The sequence below is a fragment of the Ixodes scapularis genome, unplaced genomic scaffold (assembly GCF_016920785.2).
Source record: "Ixodes scapularis isolate PalLabHiFi unplaced genomic scaffold, ASM1692078v2 PGA_scaffold5__190_contigs__length_132052651, whole genome shotgun sequence".
Lineage (NCBI taxonomy): Eukaryota > Metazoa > Arthropoda > Arachnida > Ixodida > Ixodidae > Ixodes > Ixodes scapularis.
The window spans coordinates 92,668,003-92,683,172 of record NW_024609880.1 but is presented as its reverse complement, the minus strand read 5'-3'; positions in this window follow the sequence as shown (position 1 = coordinate 92,683,172).

The window sequence follows — 15,170 nt, the reverse complement described above, 5'->3', positions numbered from 1 at the left end:
GCGGATCCAATCAAGGTATATGTACCTTGATGTATATGTGTAAAGGCTGGTTTATGGTTCATACATAGGGTTGTTCGTTTTCGGGTTTTATATATATATATATATATTTTTTTTTTTCAAATCGGGGGGGGGGGGGGGGGGGGTAAAAATCGGGTGCTATTTCTCAAACTATTAATCGGGGAGAAATCGGGTTTTTTTGTGGAAACATTCTGGAATTCGGGGTTTTTCGGATTAAATTTACAAATGTACTCAGTAAAAAATTCAGATTTAAATTTACAAATGTACTCAGTAAAAGATTCAGATTCAGAAATCCACCTTCCGATGCCCCAACGCTTATTGGCGCTTTTCCTCAGCCGGCCTCCGTAGAATGTCACGGTGAGATGGGCGGTTGGTTGAGAGCAGTGTAGGGCGTCGACAGTGCTGCACGCAGTTTGAGAAATGAACTATAGGTCACTGTTGTCCCGAGGTAGGTAGATAGCGTGTGTGCAACGCAAACTCCGTGCAGAGTAAAAATAAATAGGTTGGTTATGTGGTTTTAGAATTCGAGGAGAAATCGGGTTTAACCCAATTCTTCTGAAACATGTTCGGGGTGTAAAAATCGGGTAAAATCGGGTTTTACCCAAAAACCAACAACCCTATTCATACCGCGCCGTTTTCCGACGTTAGGTTGCGTTACGAAAGTTTACGCCACAACTGACCGGGACACCGGTGTTTCATATTAAGCGTAACTAAAAGTTCAGGGATATAGCCTGGCACGCGACATTCGAGACACTAATGTTTCGGTGACTTATAGCCAGCCGGCAATGCCCTGGTGGCGAACCTGATTTCAGCAGTCCTCATGAGCACGTGCGCACCATGTCGCCAGTTCCTTCATACGGTTTTATGACATCGGAATCCTTGATAGTTCGAATTGTTTAGAGCATATTCTAGAGTTGTCACTTGGACACCTGTTTGAGTTGACTTTACTACTAGAGTGAATTGTGGGTAATTAGAAGTTAGAACCAAACTCTACATAGTAGAGAGCAATGCGCACATTGCAATGGCTGTAATGTGATATGCAAGCCTGGTGTAAAAAGGTGACAGGCAATTAAGTGAACATATGAGAAGGATATTTACGGTTCGCATGAGCTTTTTCTAAAGAAAACCGTTTGCATCCTGTTTTGTGCGCGCCGTCATACTTGTTACCAGACTCTGCATTAAGTTTGGTTGAAGGAACAAACAAAACTTTATGTTCTACGAAAATCCACCATTTGAGAACTCGCAGGTTTGGAAGGTTCTCGTAGCGACCACGCGTGCCGAACGGCTATGCATACGTACACTGCGAGTGCCCGAACGGGCCGACGTGCCTCTCGCTTGAAGGCCTGATCACCTGATTCTCGACGTCACAGCGAAGCAACAATTGCTCCGATTGTTCCCACAATTTTACGATGTGGCTGTCTAAGTGACTCGCAAAACAGCTTGTATAAACATAATATTTTGCCGAGTAGTCTGCAAAACGAGTTCGTCAGACCACTTTCTAAGCCTGGTACTTGATGTGTCGCACTGCAGTAATCCACTTCTGCCGCCGTGTCGCTTCCCAAGATCTCGAAGAGAAGCGGAAGAGTCTGACGCTTGAGTCACCTTTGCGAGTGTGGCGGTCTTTCGCGCAGCAGCAGCGACGTTTATTGTTCGGGAGAGCTTTAGGAGTAAGCGAGATGCCACAGGGAACCCGGTGAGGACATAGAAACGTGAAACTGGGACTTACCTTTACGAAAAACGGATCCCAAAAAGGCTCACGCCGATCCGAAATGCCACGTTCACACGTGGTTTTAAATGCGCTCAACCGCAGTACCCGCCATACGGGCCGTCGTGGCCTACCCAGTGTTTTATTTTGCAGCCGCTAGATGGCGGAACGTGTAGTGCCAAACTGCATTGCGTGTGGTCTATACCGACACGCGGGCTTGACGTCACGGGGCTGCGGCGGCGCTGCGATCGCGCCGGAGCCGTGTGGTGTGGGCAAAAGGGTGCAGGTCTTGCATGAGTGTCAGAGCATTTCAACATGCCGCGAAGCTGTGTAGCCGTTAGTTGCACCGAAAGGTGAAGAAAAAGTAGCGGGGTGAGTTTCCCCAAGTTCCCGGCAGACTCTGAAAGGCGCAGAACGTGGATAATATCCGTGGATCGAAAATAATAGTCGCCTGGCGCGGACGACCGTTCGTGCGGCAAGCACTTTCTTGAATGCAAGTGTGGCTTCCATATCAATCTCCGTCCTGAGGCTTGCTTATGTGCAGAAAAACCGTCGTCTGATCGAGACCTCCGGTATTTTGTTCCTACGGTGTTCGCGCACAAAGCACCGGCCAAGCGCTCGTCGGAGGCTCGCTACGCCCCCCGTGCTATCAAGCCGAAGGGGATCGGAGACAGAACGGCAGTGTTGTAGGCGTTACCGAAAAAAGTAACAAACTACGTTACTTCCTACTTGCGAATAAAATGAACGGGTCACCTCCCTACGTTACCTAAGAATAAAAGGGACGCGTTACCAATAAAAAGTGACTCACGTTACTTCTGCGTTACTTTTTAAATTGTGATTTGACCGTTTTTACTGTTGTGCGAAACAGGTATGCATAAACCAATATATCAAGAAATATTATGTTTATGCAAAAACTGAACATAATTAATTTATCTTTTTTTACAGTTTCACCTAAATACTCACGAGAACAAAAGCAAAGAAAAACGCAGTAAACTCAGAAATTCACATGGCTTGACGCCTAAAAACATGGAAAAAATTGAAGTATAATTTCTTTAAGACTTGGGAAGTAGTAACGAGGAACGCAAGTACGTCACTTGAAATAGTAACATAAGTGTGTTACACGTTACTGTGTCGAAAAAGTAGCGAGTAGGTTACTACTTCACTGAAAAAAGTTACGCGTTCCTGGTAACGCCGTTACTTGTAACGTGTTACCGCCAAGACTGCAGAACGGACAAAGCATTACTGCTTGTCATGCCTTGTGGTCATGAAGGTAGGAAAAATATCATAGCTTAACTCGAAGACGCTGTGTGTATTTAATCAATTAATAAATACACTCCCGCAGACCCAGTCTGCTGATCCCGCCGGCACTGCGGAAACCGGCTCGAAGTAATCGTAGGCCTCTAAAGACTTGTACGCCTGCACCGCGTCGGCCGTGAACTGGCTTGACAAAAAACCGAAATAAACGACGACGTAAGCCATCGACGTCGGTGGCAGAAACTTCACGTCGGAACTCCAGCAGGCCTTGTTTGCGGCGTAGGAATCATCGAAAGCAACGCCGCCCATGCACAGTTTGTTTCGATACCGCTGCTGTTCAGGCTCGGGTTGTGAGCTCAAATAGTCGGGCATAGCATACGAAAAGGTATGCTATGCCCGACTATTGGAAATACGACGCAGAAATAAAGCTAAAAGCATCCCTACAACGTCATGAGCAAGCGCACGCCTCACAACGCAGTGGCGAAAATGCGGAGAGACGGGCCGCTTTTGCCCACATGGCTTCCGCGCATGCGCGGCCTTCCGGCCGTGTTGGTAAACAGAGCCGTTCCGCGTGTCGGTCTATACGTAACGTAGGAAAACGCAAGGAAACGATACTGCCTGCACCAGTCTGAACTGTGAATTTCCTTCAAACTTTACTAATACGGCTTATTTAAACATCGTAGTACTCTCTTCGCATATCGACCGCAATGCGGCGAATCAGAAGCGCTTTCATTTTCGCAGTGCCATTTTCTTAGGATTAGAGATGCGGAGAAACTTTCTTTTCGAACATTTAACCAAGGAGTTTGCAAGGTTCGAAGACCTTTCGAACTGTATAACGGAATCAAACATTTCACGACTTTCGAATTTCCGAATTTTCGGCACTGATAAATTTGATTGTTCTGGAAAAGTTTCGACATTTTTGCGCTAAAAGATTCGTTTATTTTCGAACTTCCGGGCTAATCACGTCAAGAAGTTCGACCATTTTCCTACTTTCGAACGTGCTCAATTCAAAAGGTCGACGACCTTTGAACTTCAGAGAAATAGGTCGACGAAGCTCGACCTATTTTGACTTCAAACCTTTTTTTATCTCGAACCTTTATGTAGTCGAGAGTTTCGAAACTTAAACGAACTCGCTCTAAGTTGAGCAGTGACGTCAGAATTCTGCCGGTGAAGCCGGGCTGCCAGGTGGAAATGATCAACATTCGTAAATGAATAATTGCAATTACTAGAACTCTCACAATCGCAAAACTTGGAGTATATAACAAGTAACCTATCAACGTTCTATTTGAGTAGTAATCTACCTGCATAATTTTTCGTACCTTCGTTTCATCAACACATCTTCCGAAGTTTTGTAGAACTTAGCGTCTTTCCGTGCACATCGCTTCGGCCAGCGGCCTCCCTAGCTCGCCGAACCTAGTGGCACTGGCCGATCCTTTGGCGGTTTGTTCTAACGAGACTTGCCGTAAGCTCAAGCCCGAGATTGTATTTAGAGAGTTTTAGGGAACCGGAACAAAATACGATCGATAAACAAAAACGATCGATACCTTGGATCGGGCGTGTGGACCGATCGTGTGCCCTGAAACGGCTTTGGGGGAACCGTATTTGCAGACGATCGCAGACGATCGGTACAGGTCGCGCCCCCTGGCAACGGCAACCTGCATCCGCCTCATCGAGAAAAGAGAAATTTAAGCATGTTTGTACAAATCGCAGAAACTCAAGTAAATAAAGATCGCACCCTAAATATATAGAGAACCTAAAATATTGTATACCTACATATAGTTCGTCTCGTTTTTTACTGGAATCAATGCGCTTCCGTAATACAAAACCTGGCGCACCACAGCGTGTCGCCCCTAGCACAGCGAAGTTCTAAAATGTTCGTCTGCTAAAGAAGCAGACGAGCTTTCCGACAACACTGGTGCTCGATCTTTTTGACCATGACTTGGAGTTGGCTCTATTCAGCGAAAACAATTTAAAAAAAGTGATTTTGTACGTCTGCCTGCGCACTAAGTGTGGCGTGAGCCTCTTCTGAACTTCCCGTTTTCTATACACGAACTCAACTCTCCTACGTCACGCCGCGGTGATGGCGCGTCGGACGCACTTCCGGTCGGGCGGTGGGCAGAAGTCGCCGTGCGAGACATGTATTCTTGTGTTCTTTTCGAAGAAACGAGGAAGAAAACCTGCGTTCTCGTCAAAATGCTGCGACGGGGGCTTTACCAAACGAGTCTGGAAACGTTTGAAGATCAGTTTTCATGTGTTTCTGCCCGCTCCGTTCGTCCGAGTACGTGGATAGTAGCTGTGAAAAGGGTACTGTCGAACTACGATTGCTTGTGCGGGCAACACTTTGTAATCGCCAGGTGTATTTGTTTTGTTTCAATATGAACGAGACAAAACCGCCAAGTTGTCCGGGCCACCCGCGGGTTCAGTGCGTCTTCAAATTCACCCGGCCGCCTGATCGTTCAAACTTTCGTCTGCTCTTTCGAACTTGTCTGGTTTTTGTCGTCTGCTCGTTCAAACAAAAGCGGCCCGTAGACCAAACTTTGACCCGGTGATTGCAAAAGAAGTAATTGCAGGCCTCAAAAGACTTAAGTAGGCTCGGTGTAAACAGTAGATACAAGATGTTGATCATTGGTACCAGTGGCCATCACCGACTTGTTACGCTTGGTCTGTTTCCGTTTCCGAATTTCAGTATCGACGTCGATCATCGCCGCTACCTTCTACGCTTTTGCAGCACGAGCGACGTCGCGATCGAAAATATCTAGAAAAATCTCATCGAGGTTTTGGCGTCCATTCTGTGGCGTTCAAGCGAATGAATCGCCGCACGTCAAATTATTTACGCAAAGTTTAGCGGTGTAACGAGCCTTGATAATTTTGCTCAGGCGATTAAAGTGGTAAAACATTGCTATGAGGACGTAGAATCGACAATTCCAACTCGAAAAAGAGTATGCAGACTCACACAGACGCCGACAACGTGACATTCCAATGGTTTGTGGACGCTGGACGCAATTCTTCTTGCCCGTACTCCATTTCCCATGCGTTCGAACTGTCGTCTGCTCTTTCAAACTTGTCTGCTTTTTGTCGTCAGTGCGTTCAAACGACAGCGGCCCATAAACCAAACGTTAACCCGGTAATTGCGATAAGAACTAAGTGCAGTCCACAAAACACTTTTGAAGGTTGGTTGGGGTAAGTAGGCTAAGTGCAAACAGTAGATACAAGAAGATGTTGATCATTGTTACCAGTGGCCATCACCGATTTGCAATGCCCGATTCTACTTGCGGTTTCCAGTATCGATGTCCACCATCTCAGCTAGAGTCCACGCTTTTGCAGCCCGAGCGACGTAGCGACTGAAAATAGCGAGCAGAATCTCATCGTGGGAGTCAGGCTTTAACGCCCATACTGCGGCGTGGACGCGAAATAAATCGCCGCAAGTCACATTATTCACGCAAAGTTTTGCCTCGTTAATTTTGCTGAACCCCCTCTAGTAGTCAGACATTGTTAGGAGGACGTAAAATCAACAATTCCAACGCGAAAAAGAGCACGGGAACTCCCACCAACGCCGAAAACAACGCAATGCAATGGTTTGTTGATGGACGACGGCGGGCTTCTTGCCCACCGTCCACCGCGCATGCGCGGCGCCGGTGGCGTCCGCTAGGGGCGTTTCGGTTTGTTTGTAAACATGAGTTGGTGTATAAGCGAGGCACGCACGCGCGTGCCGTGGTGCCCGTGACTTGTCCAGGGGCACAAGGGAATAAACATTCTTTTTTGGTTTGCCGTGACACGGAATCAGTCGCCTTTCTTTCGGGTGCCACCGAGCACCGATACACTAAGAGAAGGCGCTTGTTGGCGGCAAGGCATAGGACGTTCAACTTGGCGTAGCTTTTGAGTAAACAAAAAAGTTGTGATACCAGGAATGATGTGCGGACACTACGAATGATGTGCCAGCGTATTTTGGGTTTGTTTTCTTTCAGTTTACCAGATTTATATTCTTGGGGAATAAAATATTTCCTCGACCGTACATGGTAGCTTGTTTTCTAATAAATCATGCGTTCTCAGCGGGCAAGCTTTGGTGTTTTACATCAACCAAATATGATGTTTACACCAACCACGTCCTGATATGCTGAAACGTTTCCGAAAGCAAACTCGATTTGGCACAAGAACACGCTCGCGTGCGCTTATCATCAATATCCGAAGTCGTCTGCTAGCGATCCTGTCTCTTTCCCTCGAGGCCCAATGCAGGATCGAGTGTTAAGGAAGATATGGGCAAATAAAACTGGAAATATTAAATCTCGAAGAAAATACAAAAATAACCAAAATATAACACTTTCTCAGGTTGATGCGGTCATTTTTCTTGTACAAAGTTAATTCAATTCAATTTACAATTCAATTTTCAATTTAATTCAATTTTTATTTTCAGATCAAGTCATACAAAATAAAAAGCTGGCCCACAAAAGCCACATTCTGCTTGTATCTGGGGCCAGGCGACCAACTAGAATACATGTTGTTACAAAAAAAGAAAACACTCCGAAGCGCAAAAAAAAAAAAGAATGAAAGAAACACAAAATTAGCATCAGAAATAAATACAAAAAGGAACATTTTAGAGCATGAAATATAGCGAATCAATGCAGATTGTTGAGCTAGTTGGTACTGGGAATTTGACGTCATGATGCAAATGAAATATAGGTGTTTATAGCCATGTCTACTCACGCAACCATGAAATAAAAGTACGAAATATCTCCAACGGTTAGGCTAGGCTATCTACAGCTCAGATGCTTGACACCAATTGCTTAGTTTCCTTTTTAGTACCCTAGTGGATTCTATATTCATAAAGGACTCTGGGAGTTCGTTAAATAAGGAAGGAATGTAATGATTTCTGTTTTTCTTTCCATAGAGTGTATATTTTTGGAATGACGTATCTTTGAGTACGTCTCAAATCTCTATATTTATTTACGAGGAGGTCAATCCGTTCCTTCGCTCCTCGCAACGAGAAGTTCTTTTTCAACGCTGCGTCATTCCAAAGGGCTGGAGTGAAAAAGGAGTAGCGCCTAGCACCTCCCGAAGTAGAAAGATGTTGCCTTCTGCTGTAAACCGCTTGTGAGGAAGAGGCGGAGGGACGGAGGTAGATGCGGCGCTCATGTTGCTCTCTTACGGTACAGATAGCAGACGATCACGGTCGTACGCCCGCGCACCGATCGTTGCGCCGTGTACGGTACGACCACGAACAAAATATAAAGGAAAACCTGCTGTGCACTTATTAAAACTATCACCCAATATTCAAAGGGCTAGTTTTATAGGATATATGTGATTAGCATTTGTACAGGGATTTTTAATTCATGCAACATTTTTAAATTAAAAAGTATCCAGAGCCTTGATGCAGAAGGCTGTTGCTCACTCTGTTGCCATTAGGGATAATCCTCAGTCATAGCAGCAGCTGTAAAAACGGGTGATAAGTACTCGAAATGCACATCAAATGTTTGTATATATATAAAAAAAACTTATAATATGCAAAAAAAAAAAAGGTGTGTGGGCCAACGGGATTCGAACCCTCCACTACCGCTCCTTTGCGAGCTCAAAAAATAGACGATCCGACCCACTGAGCTACCGAGCAGACATTTTCGACTACGCTAAACACAAATTTATTTCTATTAAAAATGTCGGATTGTGTTTTGTTGTTTCTTCTTTTTCTTATTTGCTGACTAACTTTATGGACTTGCTGTCAAACATGGCGCTCCTGCCAGGCACTGCCACGAGTTATTCTATTCATGTTTGGAGCCACGACACGCTCTCTCCGCCAGCGAAATCGCCGTTTTGCTAACCAAGCGAGACTGTCCATGTCGGCCATTGGTCGTGCCGGTCGTGCCTTACGGTTCGACCAGCGCATTGCGGTAAGATCGCAGAAGACAAGCGGATGCGCAGTTCGTACCGGAGGGCACATCGTACCGTATCGGATGTGCATGAACGGTTCCCTAAATCTCTCTATTAATTGTTTTCCGAGCGGAACGCCTGATGACCCTGCATAACGCACAGACATTATGTCGCAGTAGACAAATACTGCAAGGTTATACTGCTAGCTCAAAAGCGATCAGGCGCTAAACGTCTCCTCCGCAGACATAGTGTAAGCAAAACTCGTTGCAAGTTATAACGATGCAGGCAGATCAAAACAAGGAAGTGACACGGTATATGGACAAAAAAAAATAACGGGTGAGGGCGCGATTTTGAGTCGAGACGGTGGCAAAGGTGGCACGGATTTTGCGCCGCCAATTGAAACGAGAGACGTTTTTCTGTGTTTGGAGGCTCTTGGTGGCTGAACGACACTCACCCATGCGCACGCACAGTCGGATGTGTGAAGCGGCGCCTGGGTCTTCCCCACTTTTAAACATCTGACGCTACCTCGCCATCCCTTCCAACTCGGAATTACTTTAACTCCGACAAGGTATCCGCAACAGGCACGTCGTCCGCGACTAAATTGTCCACCGGTCTATCGATTTCACTTCATCAGCACGCCAGCCACTATGCTCAGTTTCACCCAACGTTACTAAAACATTCAGTTGGGGAAACTGCCATAGAAACTTATCTGAAAAAGTGGCCCCGATCTGTCCTCGTGCACCGAGCTAATGACGAACACGACGCCGCCATTTCTCCCGCAGCGGCCACTCGAGGAACTGTACGTTACTTCTATTTTGGCTTTAGTCGGCCATTTCGGGGCCGAAGCAGATACAGGGGAAGAGGTTAGGGGGGTGCCACCCCCGTCTCCCCAGCGGACGCGCCGCGACTTACTACCGAAGTAGTAAGTCGCTACTTGAAAGCGCCGCTGAGGCATGGTTGCATAAAAACAGTTTTAATTGTGCCGCAAAACCCTGCAAACTAAAGATTTTAAAAACATCACGCGCCCATCATTTTGTACTAAACTGCAATAAATTTTATACAAAAAGAGTCTTTTCCCATTGTTTTTGCGCAAAAATATGCTATGTAAAAGCTCAAGGTGACCACAGTACAGAAAAATGACAAAGAGTGGCGCTGTTGTAGTATTAAGCTCGGTCTCGGTGGACGCCAGCGGCCCAAGTGTCGACGGCGAGTTTCCCAACTGAGTGGTCTAGTAACGTTGGTTTCACCTCACGATGGGCTGCAGCGGACGCCATACAAGCTGTAAAAGTATCACGTGACTTCAGCCCCCTTCCCCCTTACCAGAGACACAGCAATAGTGATGCCTATAGTAGCATGGAAAACAATCTAATCAAACGCTTCGCCTTTCATATGGGGGGCACCTTAAATAAAGCGCAGATCCATGCGGTCCAGTATCCAGCAACTCGTCTTGCTGTCTCGGTAATTTTGTAATCGGCGGTATGCCGTTATGATCGAAACAGACGCAACGGTAGGAACCGCGTTCTCCGCGAATCAAGAAACACCACACCCGAAGCACAATGTCTTTGACAATATACGTTTGACCCTTTCAGAAGGTGCAGAAGCTAATGTCGTGCACAACGTAGATCTCTTCGAACCGCACGTGCACAGTTTGCTTCCGGTAGCAGCGCAGTACCTCGGTGCAATCCACGAAACCTAGTGTCTGGGCCAGTCTCGTGCCGCCCGGGTTGCAGCCCAGCACCTTAATGCACAGGCGGTCCCGAGCCAGTGGGAACCCTTCGACAAGGGTACGCAGAAGAACCCCGGCGAAGTCGGGGTGCTCCGCGTAAATTGGTCCCACGATGGCACCTCCCAGGGTGCACCTGCCGATTCTGCCGAAGCCGCACACCACGTCCTGTCCTGACTTCCGCTGTACGACGGCCCTGGTCAACCCGTTTGCGTCACGGACTGTCAAGGCGACCGCCTCTGTCCTGTCGTAGCAGTGGACCGACGTGTCGTAAGCGATCACCTGTGATGGAGAACAGAACGGCCTTGTGACAAACTGGAGTAAGTTTTCCAGTCCTCTGCAGCAAAAAAAAAAAAAAAAAAGAAAGAAGAAAGATAACCACAACTATAATATGGGTATTCGGAAAATACTTGGTGAAATATCGCTTTCCTGTTCGACAGGAACAACGCACACACGGGACTTACAATTCCACCCTTGCGTAACCCCAGTTCAACAAGGCAGTGCTTGCCGAAAAGGGAAACTTTGTATACATCTAAACAGTGATACACATCAACAGCGGAATTGTGCACAATATTAAAACTGAAAAGAATCAAATACGCACGTGCGGAAGCAGCGTCCTGTCAACGGGAACCACGCGAAGTTCATTTGACGGCTCTGGTAGTTTCTCCGGCGTCAGTGCCGAACTGACGTAGACCAGTATGGCCCAGGGCTGCACAAAGGGGTAGCCCAAGCGGTTTCGGTAGAGGCCGAGCTCCTTAGCAGTGCAGTTGAGACTCGCGTTGGAATCGCCCAGGCGCTGGCTCATGGCCGTCCAGAGACGGAGTCCAAAGCCACAACCCCGCAGCTTCCGGCGCACGTAATAGAAGCCGATGCTGAAGAGCGACGGGTGCTGCATGACGCAGCAGCATGTACCCACCAGCATCCCTGTAGACAACAAAAAGGCTGAAGGAGACGCACAGGATATCTAAACAAAAGCCTCTGTACGGGTATTCCATTTCAATTCAAGCCCATTGGTTTTGTTTTTTGTTTGTTTTAAGAAAGCAAAGGTTGACAGTTATAGGGATGCCGTCCTCTCCATGCGTTTATAACCGCTCCCACATATCATGCAGACGACAGTCTTATGAAACTGCCCGAGGCGTGTTCCTTCTTGTACATTGGGCATGTAAAAATTTCCTACTGACATGGTTGAAGCATGCCCATGCATGAAGCAAACATAATTCGAACACGCTTGAGACGTGTGGGCAGAAAAGTCTGCCATCACGTCTCTTTGGCGCAATAGCAGTCTGACTGCGGCTCATCGGTCCCGGCGGACATTGAACAAGGAAACGACCAGACACGGCAAGTAGGCTAATTACAGTTTTTTTTTGTTGTTTTATTGCGGGAATTTATTGAGGCAAAAAGGGCAACTCCACCGGTAGACGCCAATGACCGCTTCAATGATGCTTCTGCGCGCTGCCATCTTTATATACAGTTGGCTGTGGAACGCGCTTCGAACATGGGTAGTACAGCTCTATTTTTGCAAAATATCAGACAACGCACATGCGTCCACAGCACGGTGATTCGTCATTTTTTGACAGGATGATAAAAGAGCTGGAAAGGTATACATAGCATGTTTTTGTGTGACGGTCGCCAGGTTGAAATTTGACGCAGCTGGGTTGGGCGACAAAAAAAAGTTTAAACAGAACTATAATGAAAACGTATAGCCAAGCAGGAAGTAAAACTAATGGCCTGAACCCCTTAAATATCAGCGCCTTCCAGTGGGCAATTAATGAAGTGATCTGCTATTTTGCCTCAACTCAGTTACTTCAGAATTCAACATCACAGACGTCGTGAAAGAACGGCCTTAAGCAGCCGACCGTTGCCGATGTCACGAAAGTCAATCGAGCTGAGTTTGAGATGTATTTGTACATGCAGTCATAGAACACATTAAATATATATTTAAAGAAGAGAAAACAAATTTTGACGAGTTAGATAAATTTGTCGTTCAATGTAGGCTTTGTTGTCTGCCGCGATGATTGGCTGATGAGAATTGCGTTCAGTAGAGAGAAAAATAAAATGAAAATGAACTGAAAAAGTATAATTTACCGAGGGCTCATGCCTATCACATTTGTTTAAAGCATTTCAGATTGGTAAAAAATTACATTAAGGTTGCTTAATAGATTTTTCCAGTTATAAAGGATGTCTAAAATGCCGAGGCTTGATCTAAGATGGGCTGTAAAGTCCGTCGCCTGCACGTAACAATCTAATCTCTTCGTCACAGGTGTAGTTCACAGGTGGGTTCTACCTTGAAAAATTTCTTTCTCTAAAAGATCGGGCCAAGAACTTGCCAGGGTCAACGGTGCACAGCGAGGGACGACCGGGTCAAGAGGTGGGGCGCGTTTGGCGCTCGTATTCAAAGATGGCGCTACCTCCTCTTTCCGACTTGTTTTGAAAAATATATATATCGAGATTGCCCGCGGTTTATTAAAAGGAACATAATATTTCAATGTGATTTTGGTTTAATAATAAACGCGAACAATGTTCGCAAATCTTGCAATAGCAAAAATAAAAGAAAACGCGGTTGCCTAATGACGGCGCTCTTGTTGCCGACGGATTTCGTATTCGGCTCGTCTGTTCTCTTTCGCAGGTCGGCTACACCTCTTGACGTTGCTTCCGACGCCATTTGTAGGTACGTGTGCCAAACGCGCCCAGCTACTCGACTCCGTAGTGTGCTTCGCCGTCCGACGTTGACCCTGGCAAATTGTTTGGCCATATTGTTTTATGGAAATGGAGCTACTCCTTGAAATTTTGAAAAGTATAACCCACCTACGGAATAAGCCTTTAACGAAAGGTTTAGAGTGCGGCGTGCCGGCGCTGATTTTTACGGCCCCTTTTATATCGAGGCTCGGCATCTCAGTCACACTATTTTGTGCCCATCGTGTTTTGCGAGTTTTAGGGCAATCTGGTGAAAAGCCCGACCACAGCAATTGATTTGGTTTTGTATTCGTAGTTATGTTTGTTTTGGATTCGCAACAATCGGGGGAAAAAAAAGGTAGTTTAGCTTTCAAAGTTCACAATGCGCTGAAGTTGACCAAGTACAGCCCCAGAATTCTTCGCGCCAACATGTAAATTGTGAGATCTTTACGAGGCCCTCTAAAATTTTCCGGTAATATCGGTGTGCCCCGGGTTAATCGACCGGTTAATCAAAAGACCAAGTTAAAAAAAAAAAATTAACCGTCAATGCGTCTAAAGTTTAGACATTCTAACCTGTTGCTTACAGTTTTATCCGGTACACCTTCGTTTTATTGTTTTTAGGGTCTCACTTCTTTTTAATTGTAGGCTATTGTCTGTCGACAACAAAACTGCGATAGTCAAAGAGATAAAATAAACAAAAGAGACATTATATATTAACTCAGATAAGGTTTAAACCTGGCTTTCATGCGAGAAGCGTTACGTTCGGGTAATGAAAAACCGTTAGACGCAGGCCAAAGCAACATGAAGCATGTATAGCCAATAGAAGGCAATGTGTAAGCATAGATGGTGAACTGAGTCATAATGAATAGTAGTCAAACGTAATTAATTAGAGCGGGCCTTTCTGGAAGCTTCAGCGCCACCAGTGAGCGCCCCGGGGCACTAGGCTAGACTTGCCAAGCCAAGTCTAGGCTAGTCGAGCTTTTGCATGCGAGGTCACCTAATACTTTGGTTGGGGCTAGTTGGTTCATATTGATTCAAAGGTTAAAAGGTGCAAACAAACAGGACAAAAAAAGAGACATGCACGTACGTGCCTCTTTTTTTTCGTCCTGTTTGTTCGCGCCTTTTAACCTTTTAGGTCACCTAAAACGCTAACGCCCGAATTGCAGCATCATTATTAATCCATTCATGCATTCGGGCGAGGTAAGGGCCTTCGAGCTTTGTTGGGACAATTTGCGTTTCTTTCTTTTTCATTTCTTCTTTTTGTATTGTCGAAGAAAAATAAAATTTACCAACTGGATCAACTAATTGTCGTAGAAAACAAAGAAAACACATCAACAACAACAAAACAAAAACACGTTGGATGCGTGAGTGATGCCTAATTCTTTGGGCGCGTCACCCACGCGCGATGGCCTATTCAAATAAGAACGTTGGCCCATCCAGGACGGCGGTCTATTCAAAAGAGGGCAGGGGGCAGACGTGCTGTGATTGAAGATTTCTCACCTCGTGTGAGCCAATGCAGCGCAGCCCAGGGGCGCTGCAAAGATATCTGTCTGCCGTGCAAGGGACTCAACGCGAACGTAGGCAACGTAATGATCGCAGGCCGTACGACGGTAGCATGCAGACGACGGAGCAGAGACCCTCAAGGTTTCCATAATGCCTCACGCGCGCCGCTTGAGGGAACGCGCTACTTTCCAGGAGGGTACATTGGCGTGATTTAGTAAGCGGGGCCACGGGAATCGAACTCCGGACCGTACAATCTGCAGCCCGTTGCCTCTGCTCGGTGCCTCGCTGCACCTAAATTCCAGATGCTGCCGACTCAATGAGCTGATGGGACCAATCAGACAACGTCAAAAGCGCACCATCATGGCGTTAATTCGTCATGTACGTGTGCCTGTTCTATGATCGCTGAACCGTTTATAGACAAAAAAGGCCGAGTCA